Source organism: Aotus nancymaae, unplaced genomic scaffold (assembly GCF_030222135.1).
Source record: "Aotus nancymaae isolate 86718 unplaced genomic scaffold, 86718_ANA_hifiasm-v0.15.2.pri h1tg000018l, whole genome shotgun sequence".
Lineage (NCBI taxonomy): Eukaryota > Metazoa > Chordata > Mammalia > Primates > Aotidae > Aotus > Aotus nancymaae.
This window is the reverse complement of record NW_026988430.1, coordinates 25,546,605-25,569,425: the sequence shown is the minus strand read 5'-3', so window position 1 is coordinate 25,569,425 and position 22,821 is coordinate 25,546,605. Positions and strand designations below refer to the sequence as shown.

Below are 22,821 nucleotides of genomic sequence, written 5' to 3'. Positions count from 1 at the left end.
GTACAGACGTGACTGCAGCCACCTCGGATCCTCTAGCTCAATCAGCATCACACAGGGCAAAGAAATGTGTCCTCCTTTCCTGAATTACTAACCCACAAAATCATAGGCAATAAAATGGTTGTCCTGTTATGCCGGCAGAAATCTTAGGGTAATTTGTCACACAGTAATAGGTAACTGAAACAGTCAGAAATTCAACACTCTCTTGGGCAGTCATTCAAACATTTCCCCACTTTGATGATCAAAAAACTCTTCCTCGTATTCATCAAAATTGCTCCTCCTTCAATTTAAGACCATTTCCTCTTAAATCTTTGAAGTACATGAAGAATAATTAATCAAAATCCCCCTGGCAAAAACCATTCTTGTACTTGAAGATGGTAATCAAGCTACCCCTTAGCTTTTCCTTCTCTAGGCTAAAATCCTTCCCCCTTTTTAAAAACTTACCATGATAAGACCTATTTTTCAAACTTTTAATCATTTTGATTATCCTCTCAAGTATGAGGGGACCAAAATTGAATGTCATATGCCAATATCTAACAGATTATTTCCTAGCTCTAATGGTTCATCTTTCTTTTCTTTTTTGGTTCATCTTTCTATAATGGAATTTCACATAGTCCCAAATATGGCATTTTAGCAATCTAAAAGTTGTGATGCGCTCTACAAAGTTAATTACTTACTAGAATAACTATAAAAAGTTTTCTGCTCTTAACATTCAGCTTACTCCATTTTGGGATGACTGCTTTCACTCACCAGGCTGGTGTGACACTCCAGCAGGGCAGCAAGTTTTCACAACTTCCAGATATTTGAAATATAATAGAAAAACTTGAGAGGTTGGAGCAGGCACACCATTAATTTCAATCAAGGTTTCTAACCACAATCAGGGCCTTCCCGTAGGTCAGGCAGATTCTGAGTACCTCCTCCTTCTACCTTGATAATAAGGTGGCCTTGTAAAAGGCAAGACCTTTACTTTAGCATGTGCCTATCCAGCAAAGGCACCATTTCTATGGAACCTGCTAGAGTATATTTAACTACTATATTAAGAGACAAACCAGTTGCTTAATGCAGTGTAAGAACCACGTTTTCTCTCTGAGTCTTACCTGAATGTATGTATGCTTCAGTATCAGACTAGCTTTATAATCGCTGGTAAAATAGGGATAATAAATAAAGCCTACCCAACACAAATAAAATCATATGAGGAAAATAATTTTGTAAAACACCACAAAAATGTTGTGATGTTGGGGGACTAGATCTCAGCAAGCCCTTTAAATCTTCGAATTAACTTTGGTTACTTGATGGTTGCAGGTAACACATACAAAATAGGCAGCCATGGGCTCATGTTCATCAAGTAGAAATAAAAAAACCATGCCGCCGCCGGGGGCGGTGACTCAAGCCTGTAATCCCGGCACTTTGGGAGGCCGAGGCGGGCGGATCACGAGGTCAAGAGATCGAGACCATCCTGGTCAACATAGTGAAACCCCATCTCTACTAAAATATAAAAATTAGCTGGGCGTGGTGGCGCACGTCTGTAGTCCCAGCTACTCGGGAGGCTGAGGCAGGAGAATTGCTTGAACCCGGGAGGCAGAGGTTGCAGTGAGCCCAGATCACGCCACGGTACTCCAGCCTGGCGCCTGGTGACAGAACGAGACTCTGTCTCAAAAAAAAAAAACAAAAAAAAACCCATGCCATCTAACAAAAAAGCTTATGGAATTTCTAACACTGCAAAGAATAACGGTTTGACCCTGGAGATCCACATCAGCCACTCTCTCTGATGGTGCCAGGCTCTAGTCCAGGGATACCAAGTTCAGTCAAGGAACTCAACAGTCTAGTGGAAGAGACAGACAGTGCTGTCTGTCAGAGAAGTCAGAGAAGACACATACATGAACTAAGTGTCCTGAGGGATGAGTGTCTTGCCAGTTAGAGAAGGGGAGTCCATTGGAAAAAGGCAGAATCCTAAAAGACATGGTATATCCATGGAATGTTAAAATGAGAAGTTCAGTGAAGCCAGGAGAGAAATGGCCAGGGGAGAGGGCGATAAGATGGTAACAGCAACATGTAGGAAATAATTCAACTGTGAAAGGTTTTAGAGGTCAAACTAAGTGGAAAATAGGGAATCAATGGCACCTTGAAAGAAAAGATTAGATGTAGACTTTAAAAAGATAACTTGGGCAACAATATGGAGAAGATAGAAGCAAGGAAAGACTTATGGTGGAATGGCCATTTGATAAAGGTCTGAACCAGGAGTTACAAACCCAAATTCCTAGAGGCAATGTAGGTAAAATGCGAAGTCTTCAGTGTGTGAGATGTCAGAGAATGGTGGTATCTGTAATCTTTGAAGAGTCAGGCCCTGCCTAATAGTATTCAAACACAAAATTTTAAGCCCTTAGGCTTATTTATTTATTTATTTTTAACATGGAATCTCCCTCTGTGCCTAGGCTGGAGCTCAGTGGCACGATCTAGGCTCACTGCAACCTCCACCTCCTGGGTTCAAGAGATTCTCCCTCCTCAGCCTCCCAAGTAGCTGGTACGGCAGGCACTGGACACCATGCCCGGCGTGCTTTTTTTTTTTTTTTTTTAATTAGAGATAGGGTTTCACCATGTTGGCCAGGGTAGTCTCGAACTCTTTTTATTTTTATTTTTATTATTATTATTTTTGAGACAGAGTCTTGCTCCGTCGCCAGGCGCCAGGCTGGAATGCAGTGGCGCAACCTCAGCTCACTGCAACCTCCGCCTCCCGGGTTCAAGCAATTCTCCTGCCTTAGCCTCCCGAGTAGCTGGGACTACAGGTGTGCGACACCATGCCCAGCTAATTTTTGTATTTTTAGTAGAGACGGGGTTTCACCATGTTGCCCAGGATAGTCTCGATCTCTTGACCTCGTGATCCACCCGCCTCGGCCTCTCAAAGTGCTGGGACTACAGGCGTGAGCCACCACGCCCAGCCTTTTTAAAATATATATACAGAGAGAGAGAGAGAAAAAGAAAGAGTCTCACTGTTGCCCAGGCTAGAGTACAGTGGCGAGATCCTGGCTCACTGCAACCTCTGCCTCCTGGGTTCAAGGGATTCTCCTGCCTCAGCATCCCAAGTAGCTGGGATTACAGGTGTGTGCCACCATGCCCAGCTAATTTTGTGGTTTTAGTAGAGATGGGGTTTCACCATGTTAGCCAGGCTGATCTCAAACTCCCGAGCTCAGGTGATCCGCCCGCCTTGGTCTCCCAAAGTGCTAGCATTACAAATGTGAGCCATCATGCCCAGCCTGCTTTTAAATGTCCAGTTTTTGACCTCTTGTAAATTAAGGCAATGACAGTCGGGATGAAAAAAGCCACACATCAAACAGTACTCCAATAAAATCAGAAGGGTTTAGCACATTTAAAGATGTGAGCATAAAGAGAATGAAAAGGTATGGGCACAGTGGCTCACGCCTGTAATCCCAGCACTTTGGGAGGCTGAAGTGGGTAGATCACAAGGTTAAGAGATTGAGACCATCCTGGCCAACATGGTGAAACTCCATCTCTACTAAAAGTACAAGAATTAGCCAGGCGTGGTGGCAGGTGCCTGTAATTTCAGCTACTTGGGAGACTGAGGCAGAAGAATTGCTTGAACCTGGGAGGCGGAGGTTGCAGTGAGCCGAGCTTGCGCCACTGTACTACAACCTAGGGGACAAGAGTGAGACTTCATCTCAAAAACAAAAAAATTAGCTGGATGTGGTGGCACGCGCCTGTAGTCCCAGCTATTTGGAAGGCTGAGGCAGGAGAACTGCTTGAACCTGGGAGGCAGAGGCTGCAGTGAGCCAAGATCATGCCACTGCACTCCAGCCTGACGACAAAGCAAGACTCGGTCAAAAAAAAAAAAACAACAGAATGAACAGGAAGAGTCCACAGACATAATTAACAGAGTTCAAACATATAGCAATATAAGTAGATACTGGATAAATCAGATAATGAGTTCAGTTGTGTATGTGTTAAATTTAAAATGCTTTCTTCAGCTGGGTATGGTGGCTCATACCTGTAATCCCAGCACTTTGGGAGGCCAAGGTGGGCAGATTTCTTGAGGTCAGGAGTTTGAGTGGTCTCAAACTGACCAACATGGCAAAACCCTGTCTCTACTAAAAATACAAAAATTAGCCAGGCATGGTGGCGTGTGTATGTAATCTCAGCTACTCGGGAGGCTGAGCCAGGAGAATCGCTTGAACCCTGGAGGCGGAGGTTGCACTGGGCCTACACTGCACCACTGCACTCCAGCCTGGGCCACAGAGTGAAACCCTGCCTCAAAATAAATAATAAAATGTTTTTATTTTTTGTTTGAGACGCAGTCTCGCTCTGTCACCCAGGCTGGAGTGCAGTGGTGCAACCTTGGCTCACTGCAACCTCTGCCTCTCAGGTTCAAGCAATTCTCGTGCCTCAACCTCCAGAGTAGCTGGGATTATAGGTGCATGCCACCACATTCAGCTAATTTTTGTATTTTTAGTAGAGACACGGTTTCGCCATGTTGGCCAACTTGGTCCTGAACTCTTGATCTCAAGTGAACAACCTGCCTCGGTCTCCAAAAGTGTGGGGATTATAGGCATGAGCCACTGTGCCCAGCTGGAAAAAAAAAAATGTTTTTTGAACACCCTGATTGGTTTGTCAAGGTGGAGAAAGTTTGTCAAGATTTGTCAAGTCGGAAATAAGGATGTGAAGTTGGAGAGCGATAGCTGGGCCAGTAAAACATAAGGGTATCTGAATTTTTAGGCATATTTGAGATAGTTGGCCTCATCTATGGCTAAGTGGAAGTATGTAAAAAAAAAAAAAAGAAAGAAAGAAAGAAATGAGATAGTTGGAGGAAGAAGTTTGGGGAAGAATAAAGAGATACCTAAGGTAAAGCCTTAGAGCATCTCAACATTTATGGGACAGTCAAAATAATGAGAATAAATACTAGAAGGATACTCTGGAAACTCAGCAGAGCAGAAATTAAGAGGGTGGCTGGGGGAAAATGGTGTTAAATGCTAGGCAGAGATTAAGACGGAGGTTGAAACTGGGACACCAGGTTTGGTAATTAAGAGTTTACTGGCGATATTCAGGAAAGGATGAGGAGGGTAAAAGGGACAGAAGCCAAAGTAACAAAGAGTTGACAAGAGGATAGGAGTTGAGAAAGTACAATACAGGCTCTTGCTCATTCAACCCTTACTGAGAACCTACTATGTGCAAAGTACCATGGATACAATTCTAACAAAGGAGACCCTGATCCTCAATACACACTATGACTGGAGTAAATACCAGGTTCTCCTGAGTACTCATCCAGCCTTGGTAAATAAAGAAAGGCTTTGTGGAAGAGGTGATTTATAGGCTGAAAACAGTTGGCCAGGTTAAGCCTGGGGAAGATGTGTAAGAGAAGGCTTATATGTGCAAAAGTCTGAGGTGAAAGAGAACATGGGCAATTTGTTGGAATTATAAGGAGCAGAAACATAATTCTGAGGGTGACGACTACCTAGAGATAACAGTCTGACTAGGTGAACGGCTCAAAAGTTTGGAGAGGAGATAGGGTAGTAGCCTAGTAGGATTAGAGATGAGGGAGGTTCTTCCTAATAATTCGGAAAGGAATACGAGAACAAACTCACTGGTAAGCCAGTGTTGTCCACAATATTTAGTTAGTAGGAAGGTAAGCAAATGTCCTTTACCTCTTTTCCTTTAACAATGGTTTACTTTGACTAAAGTGTTTCTCACAAGACACACACACACACACACACACACACACACACACACACACACAAACGGAAAATACAAGAGCAAACGATGTTACAGCAAAAGCTGTAAACCTAAAGTTTTACTTCTCTGAGGTTTATATAGTCAATGGTTTAATTGGACTTAATGCCACATCCAGATCCCAAATGAAAGAAAACTTTTCCCTTAAGTATCCTTCTAAAGAGCTGAAGGACTGACTTTAAGATACCCAAATTGGGCCAGCCGTAGTGGCTCACGCCTGTAATCCCAGCACTTTGGGAGGCCAAGGCAGGCGGATCACCTGAAGTTGAGAGTTCGAGACCAGCCTGACCAACATGGCAAAACCCCATCTCTACCAAAACTACAAAATTAGCTGGTGTGGTGGCGGGACTGTAATCCCAGCTACTCGGGAGGCTAAGGCAGGAGAATCACTTGAACCTGGGAGGTGGAGGTTGTAGTGAGCTGAGATCACGCCATTGCACACCAGCCTGGGCAACAAGAGGGAAATTGTGTCTCAAAAAAAAAAAAAATACCTGACTCACTTCTGAAGACAGGATTTTTCCAATTTCTAATGCAGTTTCATCTAGCTAATGAAACTTAAGAAAATAGTCTGGGGTTACCTGATTTTGCCTGTTTCAAAACATTGCCACGGCAGAAAGCAAGCTGTCTCTAGTTCCTGTGGCTGAGGTCGTTGGAGCCATGTTCAGATGAGATCATCTCAGGAACCAAGAACACCGGCTTTCATGCAAAGTGAATGGTGCGCCTGGGGACTTGTCTTTGGTAAGCAAGACTGCAACAGAGCAGGCAGTTTACCCAGAGGGCAGTGCTGACTCACGCTGGGCAAAACTTGTATTTCCCAAACAACTCAGCCTGAACCAACCACAATCAACTGCAACCTAGAAATGAAGAAGCACTCCACTGATTGTTTTAAATCATGTGCTGATTACTAGGGGCAGGTAAACCTCATTCCCCCACTGCTGGTAACCTGGCCACCTCCAGAGTCCTTACCCAAAAAGTTCCAGTAGCCAGTTTCTAAAATTTCATCTGAGAATAGGCTATGGCTGGGGACAGCAAGATTACTGAACATAGCAGGTTAACAGCTCTGAAGACTTCCCCAGGAGGCTGATAAAAAGTCATTTTGCATTTACAAATTAGAACATCTGGGTCAGTGGACTCAAGGAACTTGCCCAGTCATCATTAGTCGGTCAAATCATTAGGATGAATTTTTGTCAGTTCTAACCAGGCTCATTGTTCTTTTTTCCCACTAGGCCTCCTCTGACCTCTCTATTTCCTTAGACAACTCAAGTTCTCTCATTAAATTAGACACACTGGAATTTTTTTTTTTAATCAGCTGCCACATTCTCTATGCTAAAGCCAAATCATCTACCATCACATGTACTGGATGCATAGGGAATATAGAAGACTATGAAAATCACCTTAACGCTTGCTGTGGAAAGAAAAATCCCTAAATTTATGTCAATCCTCATTTATTAGCCTGCTTATTAAAAAATCAATTCTGGAATGACTAGCTCATCAACAGCTATTAATTATTGAAACTGCCCTGACAGGCTAGAATTGACATTGGTGTTATAAAAAGAAAACAAAGGGCCGGGCGCGGTGGCTCACGCCTATAATCCAAGCACTTTGGGAGGCCGAGGCGGGTGGATCACAAGGTCAAGAGATCGAGACCATCCCGGTCAACACGGTGAAACCCTGTCTCTACTAAAAATACAAAAAATTAGCTGGGCACGGTGGTGCATGCCTGTAATCCCAACTACTCAGGAGGCTGAGGCAGGAGAATTGCCTGAACCCAGGAGGCGGAGGTTGCGGTGAGCCGAGATCGCACCATTGCACTCCAGCCTGGGTAACAAGAGTGAAACTCCGTCTCAAAAAAAAAAAAAAAAAAAAGAAAAGAAAAGAAAACAAAAGATCAAGTCCTTGCTTTCTGTGTGCTTTAATCTGACATGAGAGAAACTATTAGATCCTTCTGTTTCCTGCTTAAAATGTATGACCGTTCCCCACGGCCATCAGCTCTTTCTTAGCAGGGCATTCGAGGCCTCTGCACCTAGCTTCGTTCATCCTTCAAGGTAGGTCTCACATGCCATGAACTCTGAATGTAGCTGCCAACTCAGCTTGTCATTAAGAAATGTTAGGTTGCCGGGCACGGTGGCTCACACCTGTAATCCCAGCACTTTGGGAGGCCGAGGCGGGTGGATCACGAGGGCAAGAGATCGAGACCATCCTGGTCAACATGGTGAAACCCCGTCTCTACTAAAAATACAAAAAATTAGCTGGGCATGGTGGCGCGTGCCTGTAATCCCAGCTACTCAGGAGGCTGAGGCAGGAGAATTGCCTGAACCCAGGAGGCGGAGGTTGCGGTGAGCGGAGATCATGCCATTGCACTCCAGCCTGGGTAACAAGAGCTAAACTCCGTCTCAAAAAAAAAAAAAAAAAAAAAAGAAATGTTAGGTTAATTAAAATGTACCTGCAGACAGAATTTGGGTTAAAAACTATACTACTTAATTCTATTTCTTTTCAAGGGGCTAGCTTTAAAAAGTTATTTATCCAACTCACTTTATTTTCTTTAATTATATTATCCCAGTAGGACAGCCATGCTGAGCTTTTGTAAGTATTATAAAATGTTCCCTGTTTTATTTCCTTCCCTTCAGTGTTTTCCTTTCAGAAAATGGCTTTTTTTAAAGAAGTTTCCTTATAGTTCATGTTAATTAGTCCTTTCCAAATGATAAACACATCTTTATAGCAGCTGACAACCATTATCTCTTCGACCACACTTTAAAAAAAATTTCTGTAGTTGATGATAAGTTACAAATTCTAGTATGAAACAACTCTCAAGATACAGACAAATATGGAACCTCCTTCAGAAAAAAATACATGATTAGAAAAGCTCCTGGCCTATTCTATATTTGTGAACTTTAAATAAGAAAGAGAAAATCCAGATAACTGTGGCTTTCTGATTAAGTTCTTTCAATACATTAATTTAAAATTAGCCAGGCATGGTAGCATACACCTCTAATTCCAACTACTCTGGAGGCTGGGGCAGGAGAATCACTTGAACTCTGGAGATGGAGGTTGCAATGAGCTGAGATTTTGCCACTGCACTCCAACCTGGGAGATAGAGCAAGACTCCAACTCAAAACAAAAAACAACAAAACCAGAAAATATATTATTTTAAAACTCAGGTAATTTACCACCCAAAACTATTTATATGTTTTTTTAATAGGGTGGTCCCAACAGATATTTAATGAGTGTGTATATGTGTGTGTGCCCATTGTTTTACTTGAACAGAAATATGTGATGTCATTGATATCCCACATTTGCTTTCTTTTCTGCAATAGATCTGACATTATAAACAATAAGCAAGTTTCAAAAGAGAAATTAAAATATCCATCTATTTCTCAGGATTCTGTAGTCTTCCAAATCCACAGAAAATTACCAAATACAGCTGGGCAGTAGTTCACGCCTGTAATCCCAGCATTTTGGGAGGCTGAGGTAGGCAGATCACAAGGTCAGGAGTTTGAGACCAGCCTGGCCAATATGGTGAAACCCTGTCTCTACTAAATAAATAAATAAATAAATAGCCAGGTGTGGTGGCATGCGCCTGTAGTCCCAGCTACTCAGGAAGCTAAGGCAGGGGAATCGATGGAACCCAGGAGGCAGAGATTGCAGTAAGCCAAGATTGCGACACTGCACTCCAGCCTGGGCAACAGAGCAAGACTCTATCTCAAAATAAAAATAAAAAAAAAAAAAAAAGAAAATTACCAAATATATACAGACGATCTGGGAGGATGCAAACACAGCAGGGAGAGAACTGTAATGGGAACAAAGATCAAAGAGCTATGTTTAGCTTTATCTAAATTACCCCCCAAAATTCAGTATTTGAATTTTTTTTAAAACAAGCATATATTCAAATATTACTTGGTAGTTTAAAATTCAGTTAAAAATTTAAACTTTGTATTGCTTATAAACTACTTGGCTCTCACTTCACATTCTTTCCTCTCAACATCTCCCTTTTATCTACTTCCCTACCCCCAGCATCCTAAATGATACTGCACATGTCTTCTTTTTAACGAAATTAATCTTACTAGTGTCCACATCCTTTTTTTAACTGAGAAGCTGGTGAATGGATAAACACAATTTCCAGGAATCAGTGCCGGCCTCACCTTGTTGATAGTTAATGACATTGCCAAATTCTAATCTTTGGTGTTCAGGGATCTTACAATCATTTTTTTTTTTTAACTATAGCACGTATTATTTAAGAAAAACAATATGGATGGCAACCAAACAACTATCATCTAATAAATCACAGAAAATAAGCATGAAAAATGAAGTAAACTTTATGATACTCAACAATCAACTCTAGGGGTACTTAAGAATCAACAGGGGTGCTTACTGAAATTGAACATTTCCCATCCCAGTCCCTCAGACACTCTGAATTAGCAGACATGGAGGGAGGCCCCAGAAACTGAATTTTTAATAAATATCTCTCTCTTCCAAGTCTTCTTTTCTTTCTTTGAGACAGAGTCTCACTCTACTGGCCAGGCTGGAGTGCAGTGGCACAATCTCTCGACTCACTGCAACCTCCACCTCAGGGTTCAAGCGATTCTCCTGCCTCAGCCTCTCAGGTAGCTGGGATCACAGACGCACCACCACACCCGGCTAACTTTTGTGTTTTAGTAGAGGCGGGGTTTCGCCATGTTGGACAGGCTGGTCTTGAACTCCTGACCTCAAGCGATCCACCTGCTACGGCCTCCCAAAATGCTGGGATTATAGGTGTGAGCCACTGCACCCAGCCTTCCGAGCAATTCTGATACAGATGGCCCGTGGATCATGTTTTGAGAAAAAGGACACAGCTATGTTCCCTAAGTACCCTTTAGAGTAAAATGAAAAAAAATTTCTCAAAGACCTCCAAGCTGAACATTAGTCACACTGAGCAGGTCCTACACATCAGTCCCCTTCCCCACAAGAACCACAAAGAACATAATGAACTGTATTTATGTTGTTGATTGAATCATTATTTTCTTCAAGCCTTCAGAGACAATTATCCTAACTACCATTAATGATTTCACCTGTCACCCACAGTCTTGTTATATAAGACATTTTCACACCTGGAATGCAATACAAGGGGCTTAATGGAATTTTTATGGCTGAAAATTAAAGTTCACTTGACTCAACAGAATAGTCAAATAAAACAAAGGAGAAAGCCTCCCCCAAAGGAACAAGTTGAAAGTAGAGGCTTTTGACTTCCTGATGAGCCAATTTTGCCCAGAAATTCAAACCATGGGATGCTATATAGCTCACATGTCTTGAGAGTGCCTAAATGTCAACTTATCGCCAGAGCATCAGCCAGCTCAGGCTTACCGTAACATTTGGAAGCACAAACCTGCTGTATAAAATGGCCTCTCCTGGGAGATAGAGGCTGTCACCATGGCAGAGATCATTCCATCTTTGGGTCTGAAGGACCAGGCAGTCCCTTTAATCTTTAACGAGCCACTTTCACATTCAGATACAGGAACTGGCACTGCATTAGGCTCAACTTGCTTCACAGCACTTTGCTGCAAAACAACCCCCTAGTTCCGTGAGGGTACGCTAACCCAGTCTGTCCCCACCGGTACAGTTACAAGAATCTGTTCTATAATGCAATTGTCAGTACTTTATCATCCACTATAGTATAATGCTTCATAGCTCAGAAAAGGTATCCAATATCAAGAGGCTAGCAACTGCCTACCTCGGGCACAATGAAATACTATGTTCCTATATGTCAGTAATTGAAAAAGTAGCAAGCATGCAGGAAAACAAAGAATCCAGAGGGGTCAGGGCCCAACCCGAGGGCCTGATGACAAGACTGGGAGAAAGGAAGTCAGCGACGAGACCAAATTGCTATCTTGGGCAGCTCATTTCAGAAACCCAGCAACAGAAATCTTGGAACAATTTGATGGGTATAATTGTCTATATAAGGCTATTTCTTAGGGGTTTTTTTTCCTTTCCTGAGCAGCTAATACAGAAGAAGGGCAGGGAAAAGATCCCTGCCATCAAACTCCACCACCTAAACTCTAATAGCTTCATAATGAAGTGACTAGCAGACTCATGTCCTATTACTACCTTGCCCCAGTAACCATCCTCTCAGAACAAAGATTCTGTAATTCAGCTCTGAAGATTGTTTGAATACATCATTTTTCTTTACTGTATACCTCTGAATTTGTCTCTTCTCATAATACACACACTCACTCACATGCTCTGTCTCCCTGACACACATGCCCTGCCTCCAGTAAGTCAAACTTCCTAAACCTCTACCCTGGTTTCCACTAATAATGCCCCAAGATTAAGTTACCTTTGTTCATGTCCTCAAGTATAGGGGGCCTCTGTTGACATGTGTTTCATCCTGAAGGGTGATTTCTAGCCAAGTAGATAAGATTACCTGTTCACCTACAGTTAATCTTCAACCTGGCTTCTGTAGGCTATAGAAATAAAAGGATACAACCGCACAGCTTGAATGTCTCATCAAGGTAATCAAAGTAATGGAAGAGGGAGAGAAGGCAGAAGGAGAGATTTCAAAATAAAGACTGAACTGTGCATTTCAGTAGCACTTAGGAAAACACTCCATCTGACTAAGCAGTTGATGAGTAGACAAATACCCAAAGGACTGTGCATTCTCCGAAGATTATTGTGCTCACAGTTCTCACTTCCCCCAAGGTTCTGCAAGAGATCACATCATAAAATCAGCCTTGCATTATTTATAATAAAGTAGATAGATGAATTCTAACATCCAGTATTCTACCGATTTACTCACAAATAAAGCTAAAACTTTATTTCAACTCAAACCCATGTAACAAGGAAGAAAACCTATTTTCTTTAGGTCTTTCAAAGATACCTCTCTCATTGCTTTTATAACAGAACAGACAAGGGTTAGAGAAAGGAAACCAAAGCTCTATCTGAGGTCCTCTTAAAAAAATTCACATGGGGCTGGGCACAATGGCTCATGCCTGTAATCCCAGCACTTTGGGAGGCTGAGGCAGGTGGATCACCTGAGGTCGGGAGTTCAAGACCAGCCTGACCAACATGGAGAAACCCCATCTCTACTAAAAATACAAAATTAGCTGGGCGTGGTGGCGGGTGCCTACAATCCCAGCTACTCAGGAGGCTGAGGCAGAAGAATCGCTTTAATTCAGGAGGTGGAAGTTGTGGTGAGCCGAGACCGCGCCATTGTACTCCAGCCTGGACATGAGTGAAACTTCATCTAAAAAAAAAAAAATTTTTCACATGAAAAAATGCCCCATAATACATTACCCACTTGAAAAAAAGCACTGCGAACAATACATACATACACACAGAGAGAAAGAGAACACGCGAGCACACGAGAGTAAGTGAGCACGCACACATATACTTAAGAAGTCTAAAACCATCTAATAGCAGTTATTCCTGGTAGGGATGGGGGTTTAACTTCTGCTTCATGCTATTTTAGTTGTTTTTTTGTTTTGTTTTGTTTTGCTTTTTCTGAGACGGTTCTCACTGTCACCCAGGCTGAAGTGCAATGGTATGATGGCAACTCACTGCAGCCTTGACCGCCCTGGCTCAAGCAATCTCCCACCTCAACCTCTCGAGTAGCTGGGACCACTGGTACATGCCACCATGCCTAGCTAAATCTTTTATTATTTGTAGAGATGGGGTCTCTATATGTTTCCCAGACTGATCTCAAACACCTAGGCTCAAGCAGTCCTCCTCTGCCTTGACCTCCCAAAGTGCTGAGATTATAGGTGTGAGCAGTTTCATTGTATTAGAAATAAAGTATTTGATAATATAATATAAAGCAAAACAATTTGAAAAAGTTTTTAGGGCCTTTGGAAGCCAAATTTTGAGTATATTTAAAGCTACAGTCATGGAGACAAATTTATAAAGAATTAACAAGAAATTCACAGTTTTGAAATTGCATTATTTGTCCGTGGGCAGTACTGTGCTAGGAGTGCTGTGCTATCTACTGCTGGGTAAAAAGTTTGTCTAGGACCTTGCTGTCAAGGAAACCATGTAGGGGAGGGCTAAAAAGCCAGTCAACAGACCACTGTGACACTGTACAGAGGCAGATTCATCCAGAGAGCTAAAAATACAACTCAAAAATCTTTGTCAGTCAAATCAGTTCTACTAAGTAATCTGATGACCTTAAAAACCAGATATAACATCTATTAGAATGGCTAAAATTAAAAATGGTGGCTGGGCACGGTGGCCCATGGCCATAATCGCAGCGCTTTGGGAGGCCAAGGCAGGTGAACTGCTTGAGACCAGGAAATCGAGACCAGTCTGGCCAACAGGGCAAAACCCAGTCTCTACTAAAAATACAAAAAATTAGCCAGGCATGGTGGCACATGCCTGTCATCCCAGCTACTTGGGAGGCTGAGGCAGGAGAATCGCTTGAACCTGGAAGGTGGAGGTTGCAGTGAGCCAAGATTATGCCACTGTACTCCAGCCTGGGCTACAGAGTGAGACTTTATCTAAAAAAAATAATAATAATGACAATATCAAATGCTGGTGAGGATGCAAAGAAACTGGATCTCATACACTGCTGGTGGGACTATAAAATGGTACAGCAACTCTGGAAAAGAATTCAGCAATTTTGGCTTGGTGTGGTGGTTCACGCCTGTCATCCCAGCACTTTGGGAAGCCATCGTGGGCAGATCACCTGAGGTCAGGAGTTCAAGACCAGCTTGGCCAACATGGTGAAACCCTGTTTCTACTAAAAATACAAAATTTAGCTGGTAATGGTGGTGCGTGCCTGTAGTCCCAGCTACTTGGGAGGCTGAGGTAGGAGAGCTGCTTGAACCCAGGAGGCAGAGGCTGCAATGAGCTGAGATCATGCCACTGCACCCCAACCTGGGATGGAGTGAGAGTCTGTCTCAAAAAAAAAAAAAAAAAGTTTAGCAATTTTTTTGGAAAACTGAACACACTCTAAGATCCAGCAATTTCATTCCTGGATACTTAACCCAGAGAAATTAAAACTGATGTCCATAAAACACCTGTACACAAATGTTCATTATGGTTTTATCTGTAATAGCCCCAAACTGCTGACAACAAAAATGCCCTTCAACAGGTGAATAATTAAACAGCCTGTGGTATATACACACCATGGAATACTACTCAGCAAGAAAAGGAACAAACTGTTGCTGCACACAGTAATTTGGATGGAGGGTGTGATGCTAAGAGAAAAAAGCCAAGTTCAAGACCAGGCTGAGAAACACAGTGAGGCCTATCTCTACAAAAAATACATTCCAGGCTGGGCGCAGTGGCTCACACCTGTAATCTCAGCATTTTGGGAGCCTGAGGCAGACAAATCACTTGAGCTCAGGAGTTCAAGACCAGCCTGGGCAACATGGTGAAACCCCATCTCTACAAAAAATACAAAAATTAGCTGGGCGTGGTGGCACACGCCTGTAGTCTCAGCTCCTCAGGGAGGAGTGGGAGGATGGCTTCAGATAGGGAGGCAGAGGTTGTAGTGAGCTGAGATTGTGACACTGCACTCCAGCCTAGGAGACAGAGCCAGACACAGTCTCAAAAAAAAAAAAAAAAAAAGAGTTCCAACTGTTCTATGAAAAGTTTTTTTTTAAAACACCTAGTCAATAAAAAAAAAAAAAAAAAAAAAAAAAAAAAAAAAAAAACCACCTAGTCTTAAAAGGTCACATACTGTTATGATTCCATTTCCATAATATTTCTGAAATGACAACATTGTAGATACAGAACAGATTACTGGTTGCCAGGGATTAGGACAGTAGGGAAAAGGGGATATGTATGATAATAAAGGAGTAGCACAAGGGAGATCCTTGTGGTGGCAGAACAGTTACAGAAATCAATACACGTGATAAAATGGCTCAGAACTAAGGCCGGGCGCGGCGGCTCACACCTGTAATCCCAGCACTTTGGGAGGCCAAGGTGGGTAGATCACCTGAGGTCAGGAGTTCAAGACCAGCCTGGCCATCATGATGAAACCCCATTTAAAAAAAAAATATATATATATATATATTTAAAAAAAAAAAAAAAGAACTGTTCAGCATTGCATTAACTGGATCAGCAATGCCTAACTCTGTGAGTCTTGAGCCCTAGAGGAGTGGGAAGTTAGGGCACAGAGTCTTTGCCAAATGTCTCTACATGCCCTAAGTATTGTCTGAAGAATGAAAATATGTTTTGCATATGGACATTGTTACAATCTATGTAGCTGCTAATGTGATAAATACAGTATAGCTTCCTTTAAATGAAAAAAAAAAATGGCTCAGAACTACACACACACACACACACACACACACACACACACACACACACACAGAGTACCATGTCAATTTCCTGGTTTTGATATTGTACTATGGCTAAATAAGACATAACCATTGGGAGAAAAATGGGTGAAGGGTACATGGGAACTGTGTAGTGTTTTTGCAACTTCCTGTGAATCTATAATTACCTAAAAATAAAGTTTAAATAAAAGGGGGGCAATTATTTAGTCAACTGTCCAGCCACTATGGGGGAACTAAGAAAGGCAAAAAGTTTATAAATTATAGCATGTTCATACTATTTTGCAGTCTCTACTATGCAGGAGAGATAATTATTTAAGCATAGAATGGCTGTTGGCCCAAATATCTGAAATACTTTCAGGCACTACCTGTGCCCTATCTGTCACAATATTTTTATTGAGCCTCCTCAAAGCCATGAGTAATGGTCCAGAAGGTTGCAGAAGTAACCAGTCCAGAATGAATGAACTCTCATTGCAATTTTAGTTCAGCAGGCAGCGTCTGCTATCAGAAACATCCAAAAACTGCAGTAATTAGACAAATAAGTTGTGAAAGATGTGGTTTCCAGGTAAGATATATGACAGGCAAATACTACAAATAGTTTTACTTACAAATGAAGACAGATTTGTGGGAGAGATGGTGGAAAAAATAAAAACAATACTGCTTCTGTGATTCTCTGTCCCCATCCTCAGAGGACTTCATATGTAGTAAAAGCAGAATATTTGCCTCAAGCCCAGATAACCAACTTTTACTTTCTACACTGACTCAGGCCTCTTACTGGAAATGGTGTATCATCATTTATTCAACTAACACCAGTTACAAGATGAGGCCCTGTGGGGCAGTAACATCTATGTATCTTATGTAGAATTCAACTCATTGAGAAGACCTACTAACAAACAGGAAGACTCCCCCACCCCCCACTAAAAAAAAAAAACAAACCATAAAAAATAACCACCAGTGAACTCTTCTCTAATCCAATGGTTTAGCTATTTATTTAGCTGAATTTGTGTGTGTGTATGTGTGTGTATGTGTGTGTGTGTGTGTGTGTGTGTGTGTTTCTATTTTTGTTTTTTTAAAGATGGGGTTTCACCATTTTGGTCAGGCTGGTCTCAAACTCCTGACCTCAGGTGATCCGCCCACCTCAGCCTCCCAAAGTGCTGGGATTACAGGTGTGACCCGGCCAGCCAAATGTGTTTTTAAGGGTGACTGGTTTATGTATCAAAAACGTTCACAATTTTAGAATAAACTATAAAACATCCTTCAGTAATAACAAAACTAAAACCAGTAAGAAGTATTGCTAATATCGTTTTTAAATCACATTCCACACAAGTAGCCCCATGTTAAAAAGAATAGTTTTAAGCCCACATATGAAACAGAACCTATTTGTAAAGACCCATTCAAAAGGTAATCATCCTGATGGAGTGTGAGGCAGCTGGCGCCCAGTGGTTGACAGCTCAACCTTTACAGCTGGAATACTTGGGTTCCAACACTGTGTGGCTTTGGGCCCCCCACTTTAATTTCTCTCTGCAGCATTTTCGCATCTGTAGAACACAGGTAACACCTACACATCTCATAGGATTGTTGGGAGGATTAAACGTGTTAATACAGCAAAGTCCCTGGCACCTGGACAGCACATAACTGTTGGTAATTTTCATACAGGTAAAATAGGGCACAAAGAGAAGCACCACATAGCAAAAGAAGTGCCAGTCTTTTGATCAGTCTTACACAAAATTCTCTCATGCTTTTAGACAAGGATAAGCCTTCCCCTAACTCCCACTGAAGAATGCATACAAATTCATTCAGAAAAAGTATCATCTGACACAGTGGAATGAGTTAAATAAATCCTGCTGAGCCTGCCCAATGCTCCCCAAGCTCCTGTGGCCAACATATGGATTTCAATAGGAAAGGAAATAGTCTGTAAAGACAGTTTTACAACATCTATCACCAAACAACAGTGAAGTTCAAAGTGAAAATTCAACACTTCACAGAGCAGGCAGTGGGACTTTCAAAACACATTTGTCCTCTCACTCCTGTTCCCTATCCCTCTTTCCTAATCAAGGTTATAATAACCCAAGCCCTCTGTAGGCTGGCACACAAGCTGACAACATGCTACCCTGCTGAACAGTCATGAAGAAGGAAAGAAAGGCCCAGGGGGCTGCTACAACAGTCCCATCAACCTCTCATCCTTAGTTAAAAAGATAGATTTGTTCTAGAGATGCTTACAGAAAAAACACTTGACTGGAACAACCTAGACATATGCAATACCTTTCTCCCATTTCTAGTTTTCTCAACTATTCAGGGAACAACCACGGACATTTTTGGAATCAGAAACAAATTGTTTCCAAAAGTGTTAAGCTGTGCTTGTCCAAACGCCTCCATATAGCTAGTAATTTAGACAGCTGTGTTAAGAGCCACAGAAGCTGCATTTTCTAACCAGTATTGCTTGTGAACAATTGAAACTTTCTCCAGTGTAAATCCAGACACAGGAAGCAGTGTTCTCCGAAAACATTCAAACAGTTTCATTATTGTTTAACTACCAAAATAACAGCTCCAATAATCTATCAAGTTTGACATTTCATCCAACTAAGCAATCAAACCAGGATGAAAGCATGCATAGAGAGATTTCCCCGCCTGCTCCAAATCAACACTAATTTTGACATTAAAACCACAAAAAACAATAATGTATCTTCGTAAACTTTTTTCTTTTTTTCTTGTTGCTTGAAAAATGATCTTGTTGCAAGACTATTTACAAAAGCCCTCTAAAAAGCAAACACAAAAGTGTCTCAAAGAAACTGCACACCTCTAAATTTTATTTTCTGTCTCCCATCTTTAAGCATCTTAACTGTGAGTTAAACTACAGGCCAAGAAGTTAGAAACTTCTTTCCAGTATTTAGTCAAAGGAGGGGAATATGCCTCTTGATACAAGCCCCCAATGCAAGTTCTATCAAGTTGTTGTTGTTATTATTATTTTGAGACGGAGTCTTGCTCTGTGTCCCAGGCTGGAGTGCAGTGGCATGATCTCGGCTCACTGCAACCTCTGCCTCCCAGGTTCAGGCAGTTCTCCTGCCTCAGCCTCTTGAGTAGCTGGGACTATAGGTGTGTGCCACCACATCTGGCTAATTTTTGTATTTTTAGTAGAGATGGGGTTTCACCATGTTGGCCAGGCTGGTCTCGAACTCCTGACCTCAAGTAATCCACCCACCTCAGCCTCCCAAAGTGTTGGGATTACAGGCATGAGCCACTGCACCTAGCCTCAATTTACTCTTAAATATATTAAAGGTTGGCTACTTTGGGCACATTGCTTTGCAAGGAGCAATAATTAAAAGATGATGAAGGGAACATCATCGTTTGGAAAGCATCACAATAAGACATGATAAGGCCTACCACCTTCAGAAGTCGACCTGTGGCAAATGTGGCTACGCTATGCTGCCAAGCGCAAAGAGAAGGATAACTGGAGTGCCAAGGTTAAACGACAAAATACCACCAAAACTGGTCAAATGAGGCACTTAAAAATTGTATACAGCAGATTCAGGCATGGATTCTGTGAAAGAACAACACCTATATCCAAGAGGGCAGCTGTTGCAGCATACAGTTCATCTTAAGAATTTCAATAATTAGACACTCAGTAAATGTTCTGGTTTTAAAAATAAAAATAAATATATTAAAGGTAAATGTTCCTTAACTAATCCCTAAGTACTATTAATTGTAGTTCTGACTGAGGAAATCACCAAATCATGAAACTTCTCTCCCCAGGTAGGAATGGGAATTCTCAGTTGCAGGTGGCATGAGGAAGAAAATGACCAAGACCTCTGATAAGTTCCTAAGATGTCCTCAGAACCACCTGGAACAATGCTATTCAAAGTGTGTGTGTCAGACTGCTGGAGGCCCATTCATGTCAAGATAAACACAGAAAATCACAGTAAGCATTTAGAAACATTTCTAGTACTTTGACATCGCTGTGACATCCAAGTGCATGATTTTTCTGGTGACTCATTTTTCTTGTACTTTACAAAAATATTAGTTGGTAACAGATTGGGGGGTGGAGGGAAACCCTTACAAAACTGGTCCTTCGCCACAGATAGTTTAAGAAGCACAAATTTTTCGCACTATGAAGTGCCAATTTAGTCATTATTATTCTGAGGGAATCAAAGTATCCTTGCCCTCATTATCTTATAGCTTCTAATTTAAAGCCAGTTAGATAAACCACCAAGGAGGCACCATGGTATAATCCAAGCTTGATCAATGCACAGCCTCTGGGCCCAACACAAAATCATAAACATTCATCAGCTATCGTTAGTGTTAGTGTGTTTTACGTGTGGCAAAAGATAATTCTTCCAATGTGGTTGAGGGAGGCCAAAAGATTGCACATCCCTGGACTATAATCTAATGTAAAGAGCACCAATCCAGAGTAGTCAGCCAACCTAACCTCTTCTGATCTGCAAGAGCCAAAAAACTATCTGGATATCCTAGGTAAGTCTGAGTCTCTTGACTTTTCTGTGCTTTAAATTCCTCCTCTGCAAAATAAGGCAGCTAACAGCATTTCTCAATCTTTTTTTTTTAATTTCTCACAGAAATGCTTTCTCCAAGTGGGGTCTACAGATAAGCTAATTCAGAATCCCACATCTCTATCCCAAACACTTTAATTCTGTAGGGCTGGGCTAGGAACTAGGAATCTTTATTTTTTACAAGCTCCTAGGAGATTTTTGATGCATATTAAAATTTAAGATCTATTGCAATAAACATATAACCTCACTAAAGCCTTTAGGAATAAAAAGAAGGTCACAATTTGTATATAATCTCCAATAAAGAAGTTACACAATTTTTATTATTTTTTTCTGGAAACAGGGTCTCACTCTGTTGTCCATGCTAGAATACAGTTGTGCAACCATAGTTCACTATAACCTTGAACTCCTGGACTCAAACAATCCTCCCATCTCAGACTCCTGAGTATCTGAGACTGCAGGCGCACACCACCACATCTGGCTATTTTTTTATATTTTTTGGAGACACAGTTTTACTATGTTGACCAGGCTGATGTTGAACTCCTGGGCTCAAGTGATATGCCCGCTTTAGCCTTCCAAAGTGCCAGAATTACAAGCATGAGCCACCACACCTGGCCCCAGAAAGTACATTTTAATATGCTTTCATAACATTTGTAACACATAACAACAGCAGCAGATTTCAATTTGTCCCCATCTTAAAAAGTGACAGGCCAGGCGTGGAGGCCCACAGCTGTAATCCCAACACTTATCCCAACACTTTGGGAGGCCGAGGCAGACAGATCACTTTAGGTTAGAAGTCTGACACCTGCCTGGCAAACATGGTAAAACCCCATCTCTACAAAAAATATAAAAATTAGCCAGGTGTGGCGGTACACGCCTGTGGTCCCAGCTACTCGGGAAGCTGAGGTGGGAGGATCACTTGAACCCAAGAGGCAGAGGTTGCCAAGATGGCATCACTGCACTCTAGCCTGGGTGACAGAGTGAGACTCTGTCTCAAAAAAAAGGAAAAAAAAAAACTGATGTTTGGTTGGAAAGACCAACTGTATATTAAAACACACAAACATTTAACTATATGCCATGGCATCGAAAACTGCTTTCCTGACATGATATTCAGAATTCAAATATGGTGTATCAATCCCCCCCAAATAAAACTAGAGGCTTTTTTTTTTTTGAGACGGAGTTTCGCTCTTGTTACCCAGGATAGAGTGCAATGGCGCGATCTGGGCTCACCGCAACCTCCGCCTCCCAGGTTCAAGCAATTCTTCTGCCTCAGCCTCCCGAGTAGCTGGAACTACAGGCACACGCCACCGTGCCCAGCTAATTTTTGTATTTTTAGTAGAGATGGGGTTTCACCTTGTTGACCAGGATGGTCTCGATCTCTTGACCTCGTGATTCACCCGCCTCAGCCTCCCAAAGTGCTGGGATTATAGGCCTGAGCCACCGCGCCCGGCCTAGAGGCTTATTTTTATAATGTCTGTGTTCCTGAGATTACAGGCATGCCCCACCATGCCTGGCTAAGTTTTGTGTTTTTAGTGCAGAGGAGGGTTTCACCTTGTTGGCTAAGACGGTCTCAAACTCCTGACCTCAAGTGATGGAAGTGACCACCCACCTCCACCTCCCAAAGTGCTGGGATTACAGGTGTGAGCCACCACCCAACCTGTTTGTGTTGTTTTTAAAACGAGATAAGGAGAAAGATTTCAGGCTGCTTTTTGCTAACATTTCCACAAATAACAATGTGGTTATAGATAGCCTGTATCGCTTTCATTTATTTATTTTTTTATTTTTATTTTTGTTCTTGCATTCTTTTCCTAGAAGAGCCTGTATCTCAAATAAAAACCAAACTAGATAGTAATTGTCAACATATTTTCCTTTTTAATACTGCTTTGGGTAGTGCAAGAGACATGTTGATGTGCTGTAGCGAAAATTTTATCAAGTAAATGCAATTTAGGAATCTGATGAAGATCATCTAGAAGTGAAGTTGCAGAACTACTATCATTTTAATGTCCCCCATTAATTGATGGGTACACAGTCACTATTCCTCAAGCTGCTGGTCTCGAACTGTGTCAACATTTCAGAGTTGGGGAACACTGAACTAGATCAATGGCAGTGGTGGTGAGGATTAAGAATCATCTGAAGTCCTGGATTCAACCATATGGCCAAGAGTACAACAGGAAGGTGGAATGCCCTTTGACAAGCTGAGAATATTCCGAAATCTCTCTTCCCACCCTCTCAGTAAACAATGGCTAAGGTATACTTTAGCTCTGACATAGAATGATTACACAAACTCTTCCATCAGTATATGATAAGTAGACAAATATAAGAGAATCAGAAAGATTAAGAATTTT

General features: G+C 41.8%; 1 protein-coding gene across 7 annotated transcripts in view; it reads right to left on the bottom strand.

Annotated features, from left to right (window-relative positions):
- The window catches only part of RFFL (ring finger and FYVE like domain containing E3 ubiquitin protein ligase), an 81,543-nt gene that overhangs the window by 50,113 nt on the left and 8,609 nt on the right, over nt 1-22,821 (bottom strand). For 2 of the 7 annotated variants that reach the window (XM_064378485.1, XM_012445464.2), the window contains exon 1: nt 6,312-6,652. The exons of 4 other annotated variants lie outside the window; for them this stretch is intronic. The gene's annotated coding sequence lies outside the window, so the exon portion shown is untranslated. Of the gene's footprint in view, nt 1-6,311; nt 6,653-9,471; nt 10,121-22,821 lie in introns of those variants that run through there. One more of the 7 variants, XM_064378488.1, reaches the window with a different exon arrangement.